The sequence below is a fragment of the Anolis sagrei genome, chromosome 4 (genome assembly GCF_037176765.1).
Source record: "Anolis sagrei isolate rAnoSag1 chromosome 4, rAnoSag1.mat, whole genome shotgun sequence".
Classification (NCBI taxonomy): domain Eukaryota; kingdom Metazoa; phylum Chordata; class Lepidosauria; order Squamata; family Dactyloidae; genus Anolis; species Anolis sagrei.
Window position 1 is genome coordinate 108,063,482 of NC_090024.1, and position 17,585 is coordinate 108,081,066.

Genomic DNA, 17,585 nt, shown 5'->3' on the forward strand with positions numbered 1-17,585 from the left:
GAAAAATCTCATGCTTTGTGTTAAGAAAAAGCATATGACTAGTAATAGATACTAGGGCTGGGCGGTTTCATTCGTTAATTTCGTAATTCGTTATTAATTCGTTATTTTTTTATAATGAAGCGATATTGAACCATTCCAGAGCAACTAAAAAACGAAACGAATTTTTCAATTCGTTTCGTAATTGTTTTGTAATTGTTTCGAAATCGTTTCGAAATCGTTTCGTTATTATTTCCGCATGTCTGGTGCAAGTTTTAGGGTTGCTGTTTGTTTTATCAGTGAAAAAAATATATAATTATCACACCAACAGTCAACAACAGAGGGAGAGGGAAGCTTCAGAAGTTCCCCCTGTCCCACTTGGAGGTTTTTTTAGCGTATTGCGCGATCGCGTCCGCCATTAACGAATCGATTCGTAATTGTTTCGTAATTGTTTTGTTATTGTTTCGTAATTTCCGAAATTTCGTAAATATCAAACTTTTTTAAAGAAAAATTTCAGAATTCTTTTAAAAATCAAAACGCAAAACCCCCCTAAAAATGAATCGAGTTTAGACACAATTTTTTCCATGGTTGGACAGCCCTAATAGATACATTTGCACAGAAGTCTCAACAACGAAAAATCTTGTTATGCCAACATTTTCCTTACCGATGTTTCTCAGTGGTCAGGAAACCATCATTTCATTGACAGTTTGAATGTATGACAACATGATTTTTGTTATGTCCTTTGATTGTTGATTTATGGTAGCCCCATGAATTTCATAGGGTTGTATTTATTGGAGCCCCATGAATTTCAAAGGATTTTCTTAAACAAGGAATACTCAGAGGTAGTTTTGCCAGTTCCTTCATTTCAAATATAGTGTACAGGACCTGGTTTTTGTTTCCCATCTAGGTCCTAACTGGAGCTGATCATGTTTAGCTTTAAGACAAGATAGTATTTCAGATTTCCAGTGATTCTCAGAAATTGCTAACGGGATAAAAAGTATTGAACAATATGAATGCAGCTACCAAAATTACAAAACGATTCCCTTGCATTTATCTGTGCAGTTCTGGAGGAATGCATTTGCACATATCTTGAAGTTAATTAAACATAAACAAAAAAACAAAAAAACAAACAAGACCCTGTTCTACCTTTGCTGAATCTAGCAGTGGAGCTGTGAAAGAAGGCTAGATGATACTCCTTCCATAATGGTGGGCACGCTAAGTAGAATATTGCTGCAGTATATTGTTCGGCATTGCTATTTATTTCCATATGGTCATTCATTTTATGGAGATATTAGTACTCTGAAGGTCTCTTATAGCTTGGTTTATTGCAAAATAAAAACCTAATGGCGGTAATTAATAACAAATTTTACTTTACATTCAAAAATTACAGGGCCCTTTATGATTATAGCTGTGTCAGCTATGCCGGATCTATACAATACTTTCCAAAATATGCCCTTTGAAAACAATCTATAACCACAAAATAGAAAAGCTTTCTAATTAAAATTAATAAGAAAGGTTAAAAGTACCATTAGGTATTCAATAGGTACTGCAAAAGCTGGTTCAGCCCCTAACTCATGATTACAAATGCCCTCAAACCTCTATATGTGTACAGGAATAAACACAAGGATTATTAGGTTCTTGTGGGTTTTTTGGGGCTATAGAGCCATGTTCTAGAGGCATTTCTCCTGACGTTTCGCCTGCATCTATGGCAAGCATCCTCAGAGGTAGTGAGGTCTGTTGGAATTAGGACAATGGGTTTATATATCTGTGGAATGGCTGGGGTGGGGCAAAGAGCTCTTCTCTGCTGGAGCTAGGTGTGAATGTTTCAACTGACCACCTTCATTAGCATTTGAAGGCCTGGCAGAGAAAAGCTCTTTGCCCCACCCCAGCCATTCCACAGATATATAAACCCATTGTCCTAATTCCAACAGACCTCACTACCTCTGAGGATGCTTGCCATAGATGCAGGCGAAACGTCAGGAGAAATGCCTCTAGAACATGGCTCTATAGCCCAAAAAACCCCACAAGAACCTAGTGATTCCAGCCATGAAAGCCTTCGACAATACAAGGATTATTGTTTTGCAAATGCAGTTATAACAGGGGCTAGTCCTACCATATAGTTATAACACTATATTCATCTTTAATTATCATGTCAATGCCCCATAGAATCCTAGCATTGGCAGTATAGGCACTAATAATTCTTAGCCATAGAACTCTAGTGACTAAAGTTCCCAGAGTGAACCCGGAAATCCCCTCTTTTTAAAAAAAAAATATAGAAAAACAAATATTTCAAAATGCAACCAGGTAACAAGAATTCTTCCTTCTACCCAACTACTAAGGGCACAGAAGTCATATGCAGTTTTTACTCTAGCAACCTGACTGGTACCTCACTGAACTGAAATTCCAAGATTCCATAGCATCTGCCAAAGCAGTTGAAGTGGAATACCACACTATGTTTGGGTAGTATGAATGAACCCTAGGTTTTAAATCATCCTTGTGAACCAGAAGATGAAGTGGTAGAACCGTTATTAACAAGTGACTCTGACTGAAGAGGAATCTTGCCTCTTATGTTGGGTAGAACCATTCTTCATAGCACAATTTTTTGAGCAGGATGTTTTTAAGACAAGATGAGTATCTTTTATTCAGAATGCTTGGAATCAAAAGTGTTTTGGGTTTTGTTTTTCCCAGATTTTAATACCTTATTTGCACATACATACACAATGAGATCATGGAGATAGGACCCAAGTCTAAACACCAAATTCATTTCTGCTTCATATACACTTTATATACATAATCTGAAATAATTTTATCCAATATCTATTCTATACAGTATTGTATATCTATCTATACAATATCTAATACTGGGCAAGGCCTGTTGCGGTGGGGGGCACTCTCTCGCCGGCCACATGGGGAGCAGGGGGCTTCTCCTTCCCTGAAGCCCCCTGCATGGTGGAAAACCTTCCCGCCGCCTGGCCAGCAGGCCAATCAGTGGCTGACCCCACCCAGTACCTTCAGGGGGCCAAGGGGCTGGCATCTCCCTCGCCCAGCAGCCTTATATAGGCTGGCTGGGCCAAGCAGGCCCAGACCTGCTTCGAGTTGTCCACCCACCCACCCTGCATGTTTCATGTTGTTGTATAGTATTGCAGTTTTTTTGTTATTGTCTGTTCATCACAACTTGCATTGGCATGAGGCATGGGCCCTGGATCTGGTTGCTGCCCCTCCCCTACTGGCCGGGGAGGGAATATACGGCTGTTCCCAGGGGTACCGTTTTCGTTGCCCGGTGTTGTGCCGGTTTCATCTCGTATCGGTCAGCAGCGGGCTGATCGATCTTGATCCAGAACCCATGCCTGGCAGCCAACCCCTTGTTCCTGTAAACAATAAATTAAGTTGTGGCCATGTTTTACTCCATCTATGTGTCAGTGTTGTCTCTGGTTCTTATAGCGGGAGGAGTGTCGCCCATCCACACGCAAATAAATGTTTGTGTACATTGAATTCCAGTTGACCAAAAACTGTTTCATAACTTTTGGGTACTAATGTTGGAGAGAGGTGCCTGGTCAAGTGGTCCTTGATCAAAAAAGGTTGGGAACCAGTGGTCTAGACACTATACTCTTCCAAGCTGCATCAATATAAGGATAGTGTTGGAATCGAGGGAAATCATAGTTCCACTCTATTCTCATCTGGAATCCTGTGTCCAGTTCTGGCAACCACAATTTTAAAAGGATATTAACAAGCTGGAACATGTCAAGGGAATGGTATCCAAAATGATAAAAGGTCTGGAAGCCAAGCCCTATGAGGAATGGCTTAGTGAGCTGGATAAGGAGAAGAGAAGGTTGATATAACACATGGTAGTCATAAATATTGGAAAGGATGACATACTAAGGAGTGGGTAGACTTGTTTTCAGAGATTAGGACATATAGCAATGGATTGAAATAGTAGGTAAAGAGATTCCACCTAAACATTAGGAAAATGTCTTGATGGTAAGAGTTGTTCAGGACTGGAATATGTTGGCTCAGAATACAGTGGAGTCTCCTTCTCTGGAGGCTTTTAGACAGAGGTATGTTCTGGATTTTGGTGAGCAGCTATTCCCTCTTCAAACTTTCATTCATCACTCCTCCTTCCCGAAGTATTTTCTTTTCTTTTTCAAAAAGAAGAGATTGGAATTTCTTCCAAATAGGGGGGCGGGGGGGGGGGGAGTCTGAAATGCAATCTAATGCACACACAAGCACAAATATTACAGCAGGGCCATATTTCTTAGTTGAGAAGAGATTTGCTACTCTCAAAGGTTTCCTGGAGTGGAAACTGACCTTTTTGATAAATGTTCTCTTTCATGAGATGTAGGATCTTGGCAAAATGCCATTCAGCTATTTTGCACATCTACAAACTACAATTTCTTGGCCACATTGTTGCCCATAGGCTTCATGAGTCCAACTTCTTTGTAAATGCTCTCATTTGAAATAATAATAATAATAATAATAATAATAATAATAATAATAATGAAACCTTTTCATTCTGACTTGAAAGGTTAAAGCATTTAAGAATGAAGACTAGATGCTCTGACAAAGGAGTACAACATGTAGTGTAGCAGACCAAGAGCTTCTGCTGTGAAAGTGCCAAAGGTCCCCTCTAAACCACCATAGAAAATCCAGATTATCTGCTTTGAACTGGATTATATGACAGTGTAGACTCATATAATCCAGTTCGAAGCAGATAATCTGGATTATTTGATTTGATAATCTGGATTATATGACAGTGTAGAAGGGGCCAAAGCCTTTTGATTTGTCTGGATCATTTTTTTTGTCGTGTCAGGAGTGACTCCTGGTGTGAGAGAATTGGCCATCTGCAAGGACGTTGCCCAGGGGACGCCTGGATGATGTTTTTGTCATCCTTGTGGGAGGCTTCTCTCATGTCCCCGCATGAGGAGCTGGAGCTGGTAGAGGGAGCTCATCCGCCTCTCCTCGGATTCGAACCTGCGACTTGTCGGTCTTCAGTCCTGCCGACTCAGGGGTTTAACCCACTGCGCCACCGAGGGCTCCTGTTTGGATCATGACATCATGACATCACATTTATCATCCTATTCATGCTTTGGGATTCCTTCAAAATTAACTGCATTATTCAAAGGGCCAGGGTAGATTTTCCCGCCATATCCTCCACACTATCACAGTTGTAATACAAATTATTTTGTAGTGCCTCAGGCCCCTTCCACACTGCCCTATATTCCAGGCTCTGATCCTAGATTATCTGTTTATTCTAGATTATCTGGCAGTGTAGACTCATATAATCTAATTCAAAGCAGATAATATGGTATATGAGACAGTGAAAAAGGGGCCTCAGATGAACAATTAAAACCCATTGACTCTAGAGAAGACTTACTCCGAATGAGTACAAAACCAGATAGCTGAATTGCTGTGGATAAACACAGCTGCCTTTTTTCAGTTCTCCCAAGGGCCATATTCATTGGAGTTGCATTGATGAATATACTAGTACGTCAAAATTTGCAGTTATGATGTTGAGTGTATCCTACTGTGTTTATGCATGAAACTGCAGGCTGCTAATTCAGCTACAGTGTTCTATTGAAAATGATTGAATGGTCCAATGATGTGAAATGACTTACCTTTTCTGGGGGTGATTGAGAAAAAAGCAGTCGCATTTCAGAAATTAAATAAGTATTTAAATAAAATTGAGAAAGGAATGAATGGATACTCAGAGCAGCCAATAATACAAAGATCCAGTGACTCATCTGCTCTTCGTGAATTTATAAACACCTAATTGCTATTAAGCATTTTATTACTTTATGTATCATGGCATAGCCAATTAGGTATGTAAAGCATATTAAAATGGTTGAAAAATATTTATAAATTCTGAGAAAGTTTGACATGAAGAATTATGAAAATCTTTGTAGTTTGGGATCTATTCTGTGCAACATGTGCACATGGTTATTTTTCTACAGATCTCAACTTTTAATGCATACAAAACTCCATGGAATTAATATTTCAAAGTATAAATATTAATTCTTGCACAGACTTTATGCCAATCAAACATAGGTAAATTTCACACATAAAAATCCCCAAATAAAGCATTTTCTGCACCAAAACATAGCATATTCTATGTAGAAAAAATTGACCTTTATCATGCAGGAAAGACATTTCTGCAGAGAAAATACTGGTTCTTGCACAAAGCAGCAATCCTGGATACCTACAAAGCCCTAAATGGTTTGGGACCCGCCTGCCTACGTGACCGCATCTCCGTATATGAACCCACACAATCTCTCCGATCATCTTGAGAGACCCTGCTCATGATCCCACCTGCGTCGCAAGCGTGATTGGTGGGGACGAGGGACAGGGCCTTCTCCGTGGTGGCCCCTCAACTCTGGAACTCTCTCCCCAAGGATATCAGACAAGCCCCAACATTGGCAGTCGTTAGGAAGAGCTTGAAGATGTGGTTGTTCCCAGAATAGGAAACTCCTAGCATCATGTCCCAATTGCACTTTACTAGAGATTAAGATTGTCTGCACACCGCACCTATCTCCAAAAACCTATCCATCTCACTTGTCATGTTCAGCATTTTAAAATTTTAATCATTACATTTGGCCCGGCCTTAGTTTTAAATGTGTCATGGTGTTATTGTCTAATGTTTATTGCTATTGTTTTAATGTTTATTGCTTGTTTTATGAGTTTATTTATTGTTGTATTTGTTATGTTGTTGTTTTATTGATGTGTTGGGCCTCAGCCTCTTGTAAGCCACACCGAGTCCTTCGGGAGATGTTAGCGGGGTATAAATAAAGGTTTATATTATTATTATTATTATTATTATTATTATTATTATATTTTCACAGAATAAAAGTACATCTACAATGTAGAATGAATGCAGCGTGACACCACTTTAATTACATGCTCAATGCTGTGGAATATTAGAAGTTGAAGTTGTAGTTTCTCCTCCTTCTTTGGAGGAGAAAGCTAAAGACCATATAAAACTGACACTCTTATGATGCCATAGCATTGTGTCTTGACAGTTAAAATGATGTCAAACTGCATCAGTCTTGCAGTGTAGGTTACCTCCCCCCCCCCCCCCCACCCCTCTGGCCACCCCCAAGATGTGAATAGCTTTTAGAAATAGCATGGTTTTCAAAGTTTTTCTTGCAGTGGGGTGAAAATTGTTGTTTTTTTATTGCTATTTTTGAAAGTAAATGTAAAGAAGAGTCACATCCCTACAACCAATAGTTCTTTTGCAGTGACTAGCACATCTTGGCATACAATTATTATTATTATTATTATTATTATTATTATTATTATTATTTGTACCCCGCTAAGATCTCCCAAAGGACTCGGTGTGACTTACTAAGGCCAAGGCCCTCAATAAAACAACAGCATAACAAATACAACAATAAAACTCATAAAGCAAACCAATAAACATTAAAGCAATAACAGTAAAACATCAAAACAATACATCATGACACATTTAAAACTAGGGCCGGGCCAAATGTAATGAATAAATTAAAAGTGCTGGACATGACAGGTGAAATGTAAGGATTTTAGGGTAGGTGCGATGTGCAGGCAATCTTAAATCTCTGGTAAAGTGCGTTTGGGACATGATGCTGGGAGTTTCCTATTCTGGAAAGGCACACTGAAACAGCCAAGTCTTCAAGCTCTTCCTAAAGACTGCCAACGTTGGGGCTTGTCTGATGTCCTTGGGGAGAGAGTTCCAGAGTCGGGGGGCTACCACAGAGAAGAACCTGTCCCTCGTCCCCACCAAACACGCTTGCAACACAGGTGGGATCATGAGCAGGGCCTCTCCAGATGAACGGAGGGATCGTGTGGGTTCATATACAGAGATGCGGTCACAATGTATTGGGGGAGAACTTTTTTCAAAAGGACCCTAGTATAATGAAAGTGAGTACAGATTGAATAAATTAGTTTCAATTCATTCTGAGCCACATTTGATGTGAAGTCATATACAGGCCAGGAAATTCCACAGAGTGGTTAGTTTATTTTTGTGTGTGTGATGTGTCTTTGTTAAAATAGTGTTTGGTTAAATGTTGTATGAGCAACATGCTATTTGCTGGACATGAGTCAGCTTAACGCACAGAATGACCAAATTCCCCTCAATATGAATGTGCCAATTATATCTCCAAAGTAACTTAACTGAAATCATGTTGCCAATAAAATTATACTTTGGTCTTTGCTGGCCAGAAGTCTGCTATCTATCACTGACTTGTGTAAAAGGATTTCTTTTTTGTTTTGTACCTTACTGGATAAAACATAGAGCTGGAAAAGAAAACTACAGGTTTCAAAATCTAAAGAATTTCATCAATGCACTATAATATCTCTCTTAAGTAATCTGGGTAAAGTATAATTTTAAACAAGCAAATGAGACGTTTATACATTTACCATGAATCTGAACATATTCCAAAAGCCACTTCAGTAAAAATTGTGTGCGCCTAGTCATGAGGCATTTCAAGTAGGGGCTCACAGAGATAAACTCTCCCATGCTATTTGTCCACAGGGCCTGGCAAACAGAGGTATGTTGCCTTTAAACTTTATTGATCCATTTTTAGCTTGGTAATAGGTAGAAATTTGTCTTGGCAGCTTTCTCCCCACATTGAGTATAAGCAATAAATTAACAGCTTACAAAGTGGATGACAGAGCCAAGTTCTTCCACTTAAGAAAATAAAAAATTCCAAATTTATTCCCAGTAACTCTTAAGATACAAGAAATAATCCATTGGAGTCTCCTTGGGGAGAGAGGGCAGCCTATAAATAAAGATATTATTATTATTATTATTATTATTATTATTATTATTATTATTATTATTATTCTGACACAAAAATCCAGTATGTCACAGTAAACAAGATATATATGCTGGATTTCGTATCACAAAATCACAAGTCGAACACTTCCCAAGTGTCTAGGACTGTTTGATGTATTTTCAAATGATGCGTGCAGTGGCCTTTTGCAGTTGACAAATCGTGATTTTGTCAATGTTTATTGTTTCCAAATGCTGGCTGAGATCTTTTGGCACGGCATGCAGTGTGCCGATGACCACTGGGACCACTTGTACTGGTTTATGCCAGAGCCTTTGCAGTTCAGTTTTGAAGTCTTGATAATGGCTGAGTTTTTCCTGTTGTTTTTCCCCAATTCGGCTGTCACCTGGTATGGCGACATTAATAAATAAAGCTTTTTTCTTTTTCACAATAGTGCTGTCTGGTGTATTATGTTCCGAAACTTTGTCAGTCTGGATTTCAAAGTCCCACAGTATTTTTGCATGTTCATTTTCCACTACCTTTGCAGGTTTATGATCCTACTATTTTTTTGCTGCTGGCAGGTGATACTTGTAACATAAGTTCCAGTGAATTATTATTATTATTATTATTATTATTATTATTATTATTATTGTGTGAGAAAAACCAAAAACATGAATTCAGTGCAGAAAGTTTCCTTCTAAACAAAACCAAACATTTATCAAGAATAATCATGTAATAATAATTGATTGGCCACCTTGGAGGAGTACCTCACTTGAAACACCAGTTCTTCCACAGTATAGAGGAGGAGGATGCTGGCTTCTAGGGTCAGTTGCCTCATAAGCAGCATTCCACCCATGCTTCCTTGTTTATTACCTTCTCAGGATGTGATATTTGCAATGTTTTTAATCTCCCTGTCACAATTTTTTGGGTTGGCAGTTGGCATAAGTCCTGGATCTAAGATTTGGGGAACAACTCCCTTCACCAGGGCAAGAAAACGTAATCAAAGCCCTCCAGCCATAGATATAGATAGATATATATGATTCACACAGAGAGATATATAGTTTCGTAGATTTGAAAGGGACCACTACTGAAAGGGAACAATTATATGTTGCATGTTCCAGAGTAGGCAAACAAGACAATCTCAACATCAACACTGACAAAGAAACAACAAGAAGTACTGTTTACCCACAAGCATAAAGAAATTACATATATTAGAAACGAACACTTTCTCATTACTTTATTTTCCAGATCACCAGACTGGGCAGGGGATGGCTAGTATGTATGTATGTGTGTATATATATATACACACATTGGATAGCATAGGGAAAGGTTAACACCATTTGTTTTGCTGTCCGCACCTTTGTTCAGAAGATTTCATCTCACTTTTTGTTTCAAGATAATTTGATTTTGAAAAATTTAGCTTATCATGGAAACAAGTATTGGTGATACAGCTTCAGTTGAGGCACCTTTTCCCCATGATAGCTCAGGAGTGAATTTCCTTTTCTAGGGGTAGATTTCTCTCACTTCCTGTTGTCTCACCCTGTTATTAATTATGAGTCATTTGTCAGTTGGATGTTTGCAACTCAGTGACTATCTGTATAAGCTACAGAGCACTAACCCTTATAGCAGATGTTGGGATGTAATTTTCCTACCTCTAAAATATACTTGTTTGTTGTCCCAACTTCACAACCTTCAGCTGGGAAAATAGTACTGTACCTCTGTTGTGAACCAGAAGCCTTAACAGAGCCAAACACAAGGGTAAAGGTCCAACAAAGTTTATTAAAGTAACAAAAATAGCTTAGAAACACTTAACTCAGTGTTACTAGCAAAAACTGAAAGTCTGTAGCAAAAAGCCAAGCAAAAAACACAACTTGGAATATAATCCAGATTATACTGGAATATAATCTGGGATAACAAAAAGTATCAGCAAACTCCTTCAAAAACACAAAGTCCAATAAACATCAATAAACAAGGTAGGAGCAAGCAAAAATGTAGTTTAGAAACAGTCCAAGGTCAAGGCACGTCCAGAAGAAGCTGTAGCAGTCCAAAGCGCAAAGTCGTCGCCCCAAAAACAATCAGAAGTCAGCAGGAAGATAGCAGTCAGCACTTACAGGATTCCAGATGGTAGAAGCATGGAAACACAGTGATCTGCAGTCCCAGGACCCAAGGCGAGAGTAATGGGAGCAACAAAGACCCAAGCCCAATACAACACTTTGCCTACTGCAAAGTTCCAATAGTTTGATACCTTACTTTTATCCTATAACTCCTCATCAGAGGATGAGCTGGACTTCACCCTGTCTTTATCACTCTCAGGTGCCTTTACTTCCACAGCTGCCCATCCCTCCAGCTCTTCCAGCATCAAGACTTAGATCACCCCATGTATTACCAGGTTGCCATTCTCCAGAAAACCCTTCAGACTCATCACTTGATGTTGGTTATGTACATATGTCTCTGATCTCCTGTACAAGGGTCCAATCTAGTCCATCCTCCTCTTTGGTACAACTCCCAGTTCCATCAGTCCCTGTGAACCCCATAAAATCCTCCTCCTCTGTTGGAGCATTAAGTATTTCCCAGATAAGTTTCCTTTCACATTCCTCATCTGACTCTTGCTCCCGAGTAGCCCGTTTCAAGCCTCTGCTCCCATCTCCCTCCTCTTCCATTTCAGAATCTGAGAAACCTTCAAATGATTCAGTATCTGTAGGTGTCATGAATATCTCCCTAATTCGCTTCCTTTGCTGCTCTTGATCCAGTACCTGAGCAGCCCTCTTTCCCCTCCTACTACCAGTTGTAACTTGCTCAACACACTCTACTGCAACAATCTCTTTAGCAAAAAGGAAATTCAGAGAATAGGTTTCCTATTTTATTTGTAACCCTCTGCCCAATAGGCCAAAGGTGAAATGTCAGATGAGTGCTACCTTGTCTGCCTACTTGCATTAAAAAAGATGGACCGAACATTGCAGAGAAAGGCAGTGTATTAGTTCACATTGTCTAAAGAATTAAACACTCCCAATAAGATTTGCAGAAACCTGTGTGTATGCCTTGTAGTTTGAACTATATTTATGCACAGCAGTTTTAGAGGGTTTTTTCTTCTTCTTTCCTTTTCTTTTTTGACATCTTCACAAAGCCAGTGGTAGCTACCCACCTTCAAGCTCTAAGAATGATTACATGGTTTCTTGGCAGGCCGAGATGACAGCGTGTGGCTGGTAAGCCGTTTCTAGCTGTCATAATATGTAGTGTTTGAAAAGCAGAAAACAAAGACTTGCTTTAATGAGGCCTACAGCAACAGCAAACTCAAACTATAAACACTTTTGCTTCTATTTTGAAATGTTGAGCGAACTTTTTATCTTAGCTTTCATAGATCTTTTTAGTCTTATCTTGCCACCTGCCATGATCATGTTGACCTGTGTTTATGTGCCATTCTGTGTCAAACATAGGGGGAAATCTTTCTTTCTTTCTTTCTTTCTTTCTTTCTTTCTTTCTTTCTTTCTCTCTCAATACTTCTGTTTCCTTTGGGTACTCTGGCTATTTCATCTGCGAAAGAGAACCACTTTCCTTCAACTGCCACTATTTAGCAGAAGCTTAAAAGTGTTAATTGGAGCAATTATATCCTTGGCAGAATGAAATGACACTGTTTTCACACAGGGTCTCAACAAGTACAGTATATGTGTATATTTTCTTTGAAATTCTGTGCAGGTGGCATCAGTACTGGATATTCTGTTTACAAATCATTAATGAAGTGATTGTGGCTTTTTTTCATTTGCTCACACTTTTGAACTGCTCAGAGTGACACATTCCGAAATAAGGAAACACAAGAAGTGGAGGGGTGCACACAATAGCTCTATTATGGGGGGCATACAAGCACTGGTAGTGCTGAGGGTTTATATTAACCCAATCAATTAAAGATGGATGGAAAGGTTTCAGTGAGGAGGGGAGTGGGAAAAAATGAGAAATGGCAAGGAGTTGCTAGGCACTCAAGTCTGGACCCTCAAATTTTCCCTCGGTGCTGTATTTGCGCTTTCTTCATAATAAAAGGTCCCATTCAAAGCTGAGAGTCCTTACCACCGCAACCATTGGAAGTCAGTGCATTCTCTGAATGAAATAAATGCCTTCCTTTAATTCCTATAAGGATGGAGTAAATTTCCTTCAGCTCAGAGCCATTAGAATTCTGCAGGAAGACTGCATAGATTATATTATACTGTACACCTATTGTGCTTTAGTCATTCACTCTCCTGCCACTGATATCGACTTGGAAAGCTTTACAAAAGAAAGAAACACTAAAGGAAGAGACCCTGCTAGGCAAATAAACTGTAACCACCCTAAAGAAGTAACTATTGGGTTTCCTTGTTGTTTAAATATCCTCATTTGAATGAACAGCATGGTATAATCTAATGACGGCAGATGATGGAAATGAATTTTAAGTTTCATTCCGCAAACAAACCTTTGGACAATTAGAAAATTGCACTAAATGTATAAAGCCTAAGTTTTCCTGAATGATGAACAAAGTACATCAACTCAACCCTAGAAATCTCTACTAGAAAGTTCCAAGATATTCATGGTGTATTCTGTTTCAATGACTTGCAATATAATCGACTTAGTTGCATGGTTTTAAATGGGAGAAATACATGCTATGTCTAAGTTCTTGTGGGTTTTTCGGGCTATATGGCCATGTTCTAGAGGCATTTCTCCTGACGTTTCGCCTGCATCTATGGCAAGCATCCTCAGAGGTGAGGTCATATGACATGCTATGTCTCTCTCTGTCTCTCTCTTATATATTTTATTCATTTATTACATTTTTATCATGTCAGGAGCAAACCAAACAGTTGTATTGTATTTTTTAACAAACAAACAAACAAAGCACAAAGTTTGCAAGCTTGGTAGTTGATTAAATGTCCTTTGACCAGTAGCTGGCCACTTGGTGTTACTATAAGAAGGTCCTCCATTGTGCATGTAGCAGGGCTTAGGTTGCATTGCAGCAGATGGTCTGTAGTTTGCTCTTCTCCACACTCGCATGTCATGGATTCCACTTTGTAGCCCCACTTCTTAAGGTTGGCACTGCATCTTGTGGTACCAGAGCACAGTCTGTTCAGCGCCTTCCAAGTCTCCCGGTTTTCTGTGTGCCCTGGGGGAGTCTCTCACTTGGTATCAGCCATTGATTGAGGTTCTGGGTTTGAGCCTGCCACTTTTGGACTCTTGCTTGCTGAGGTGTTCCAGCGAGTGTCTCTGTAGATCTTAGAAAATTATTTCTTGATTTAAGTCCTTGACGTGCTGGCTGATACCCAAATAGGGGTGAGCTGGGGATGTCACTGCCTTGGTTATTCCACTATTGGTTGCTAATTCCCAGCAGATGTCAGGTGGTGCAATACCGGCTCCTCATGCGGGAACATGAGAGAAGCCTCCCACAAGGATGATACAAACATCAAAATCATCCAGGCGTCCCCTGGGCAACGTCCTTGCAGATGGCCAATTCTCTAATACCAGGAGTCACTCCTGACACGACAAAAAAAACCCCGGATAAACAGTGTAATTTCTCCAGTGGTGTAGGGTGCAGACACCCTGTGATAATGCGGCATGTCTCATTAAGAGCCACATCCACTGTTTTAGCATGGTGAGATGTATTCCACACTGGGCATGCGTACTTAGCAGCAGAGTAGCAAAGCTCAAGGGCAGATGTCTTCACTATGTAGATTGTGATCCTGAGGTTGTGCCAGTCAGCTTTCATATGATATTGTTTCTAGTGCCCACTTTTTGCTTGATATTCAGGCAGTGCTTCTTGTAAGTCAGAGCACGGTCCAGAGTGACTCCCAGGTATTTGGGTGTGCTGCAATGCTCCAGTGGGATTCCTTCCCAGGTAATCCTCAGAGCTCAGAGCTACATTAATAATGATTTAAATTGATGCAATATCATAAAGAAATGTAAAGCTATTTCGCTTGGCAACATCACCAGGAAATAAAAGTGAGAGAAAGAGAAAACATTTCCGCTCACAGAAATCTCCGAAATGATAGTATCCAAACTTGTGCATCAAACACATGACAATAACTGATTTCAGTTTTGCAGAATTCATTCCCCATGGTCTATCAAAATATTTCATTCACAAAATAAGGAAGACTACAGGAAATATTATTATTGATTATATATTGGCTTTTTACCAATCATAAGGTGCTTTCAAGGAGCTTACACTGTTAACTCTTGTCAAGGAGCAAACAACAAAAAACCAATACTATCTCCACCTGGTTTGTGTGTGTATGTGCACATGCACAGTTACTCTGATGCTGGGAGGAATACATATCTTTTGGGGGGAAATTCTCCTGTCTTTAGGTACTCTGGGCTGTTGATTGATCCAACTTCTATTGTTCCTATGTGACTTCAAGTTGACTCCTGCTTATGGAAATCCTATCCTAGGGTTTTCTTGCATGATTTCTTGCCTTCCTCTGAGTCTGAGAAGGTGTGACTTTCCCAAGGTCATCCAGTGAGTTTCCATCAATAAGTGGGGAGGGATTGAAATTTGGTCTCACAGTACTAGTCCAATCGTCAAATCATATGACATGCTGGCTTACTCATCCAAGTTTACTGAGGTTAAAAACTTGCATCAACAGAAAAAATGCACTCTCTTTTTCTGTTCTGTACAGGTTTTTTCCCTAAGAGTCCCAGTTAAAACAAGTGTACTTTTTATAAAATGAAGATGGAAGAAGAGGAAGAGGAGAAGGAGGAGAAGAAGAGTTACCCAACATAATGCAATGGCCCTAACATTAGCATTCTTGCATATTCTGCTGGCAGCTATTTTTCCTTAGGTCTACAAATATAAAATACAAATATTTATGCATTTATTTATTTATTTTGGTCCTCCAAACACAACAGATCAAAGTCGTAAATGAAAAAGAAGCAGTGCTCAAAAACACAGACAGAATTAGGACAAGATGGGGAATGAAAAGAGTTTGAAGTCCTCAGATCAGAGTCAAACCTAGAGCAGAATGTGCTCATCCGGTGCAGACACATGTGTATGGACACACGCACACACACACAGAAATGGAGAAAAGAATGGAAAAAAATAAGTGTTAGTAATCGGTTGAAAATATTCCTTTGCTTAAAACTAGTCATCTCGGTTATGAAGGAGGAGGGAGAAGGCAGGAAATCCTCAATGTGCTGTCACCTTGAAACACTAAAATAACAAGTAAAAGGAACAAAAAGAGGAACCGATGAAGAACTGAAAAAAATAAGTGCAAGAATGATAAAAAAGAAAGAAAACAACAGGCAAGCGATGGAAGAAAGTAGGATCTTCCAAAGCAGCTAATGGGAAATTGGAATTAAAAATGTATAAATAGCACTGGAAGCTTGTGGAACCTCACTAACCAAACAATATGGTAACCATCATCTATGGCTGAAGGGGGAATGCCTTTTCAATAGAAAATCATGATGGCTGCAGTGGTTGTACTATTCCCCTTGCTTTCAGTTACCATCTTAAACCACATCTGAAGAAAGTGTACATACATCCAATTTCTGCAGCAATAATATTGAGACTGTCAGGAAAGTCAGCAGGTAAGTTGTTTGTTTCAAAATATCTACCTGAAAAGTAAAATCAATCCTATCACACCATTTTGTTGCTATTTGATTTAGCTATATATTTGTTAATTCATTACATATGTGTTTTAACTTTCCTTTAACAACTTCAAAGCAATATGCATGGCTCTTCTCCTCCTCCTAAGTGTATCATCACAACAACTCTGTGCAGTAGGCTAGAGTCTAGCTACAGTAGGGGCAAAATGAGGACATTTTGAATTCTGTTCCACCAATGATTGTTTTTCTTGCAGTCCCCCAGTTTCTAGCACTTGAAGCTTTAATTGATTATTTAGATGTATCATTTAGGCATCCAAAGAAAAGAATCTGGCAAAGTGAACAAAGGAATGTGAACAGAGCAAATAGATTTAGGACATTAGCTCGTGTGGCTGCTATCATTAGCAAATAGTATTGCATGACACAACAGCTTATTTTTTTTGTATTGTCGAAGGCTTTCATGGACGGAATCACTGGGATGTTGTAGGTTTTTCAGGCAGTATGACCATGTTCTAGAACAGTGGTTCTCAACCTGGGGTCCCCAGATGTTTTTGGCCTTCAACTCCCAGAATTCCTAAAAGCTGGTAAACTGGCTGGGATTTTTGGGAGTTGTAGGCCAAAAACGGAGTGAGGTTGAATGGGCCTTAAGAAGCATTGCTAACAACAAGGCAGCAGGAAACGACGGGATCCCAGCTGAACTGTTTAAAATCTTAAAAGATGATGCTGTCAAGGTGATGCATGCCATATGCCAGCAAATATGGAAAACACAAGAATGGCCATCAGACTGGAAAAAATCAACTTATATCCCCATACCAAAAAAGGGAAATGCGAAAGACTGCTCAAGCTTCCGTACAGTGGCCCTTATTTCTCATGCCAGTAAGGTAATGCTCAAGATCCTGAAAGGAAGACTCCAGCAATACATGGAGCGAGAGTTGCCAGATGTACAAGCTGGGTTTAGAAAAGGCAGAGGAATGAGAGACCAGATTGCCAATATCCGCTGGATAATGGAGAAAGGCAGGGAGTTTCAGAAAAACAACTACTTCTGCTTCATTGACTATTCTAAAGCCTTTGACTGTGTGGATCATAATAAATTGTGGCAAGTTCTTGGTGGGATGGGCATCCCAAGCCACCTTGCCTGTCTCCTGAGGAATCTGTACAAGGACCAAGTAGCAACAGTAAGAACTGACCATGGAACAACAGACTGGTTCAAGATTGGGAAAGGCGTACGGCAAGGCTGCATACTCTCACCCAACCTTTTTAACTTGTATGCAGAACACATCATGCGATGTGCGGGGCTTGATGAATGCAAGGCTGGGGTGAAAA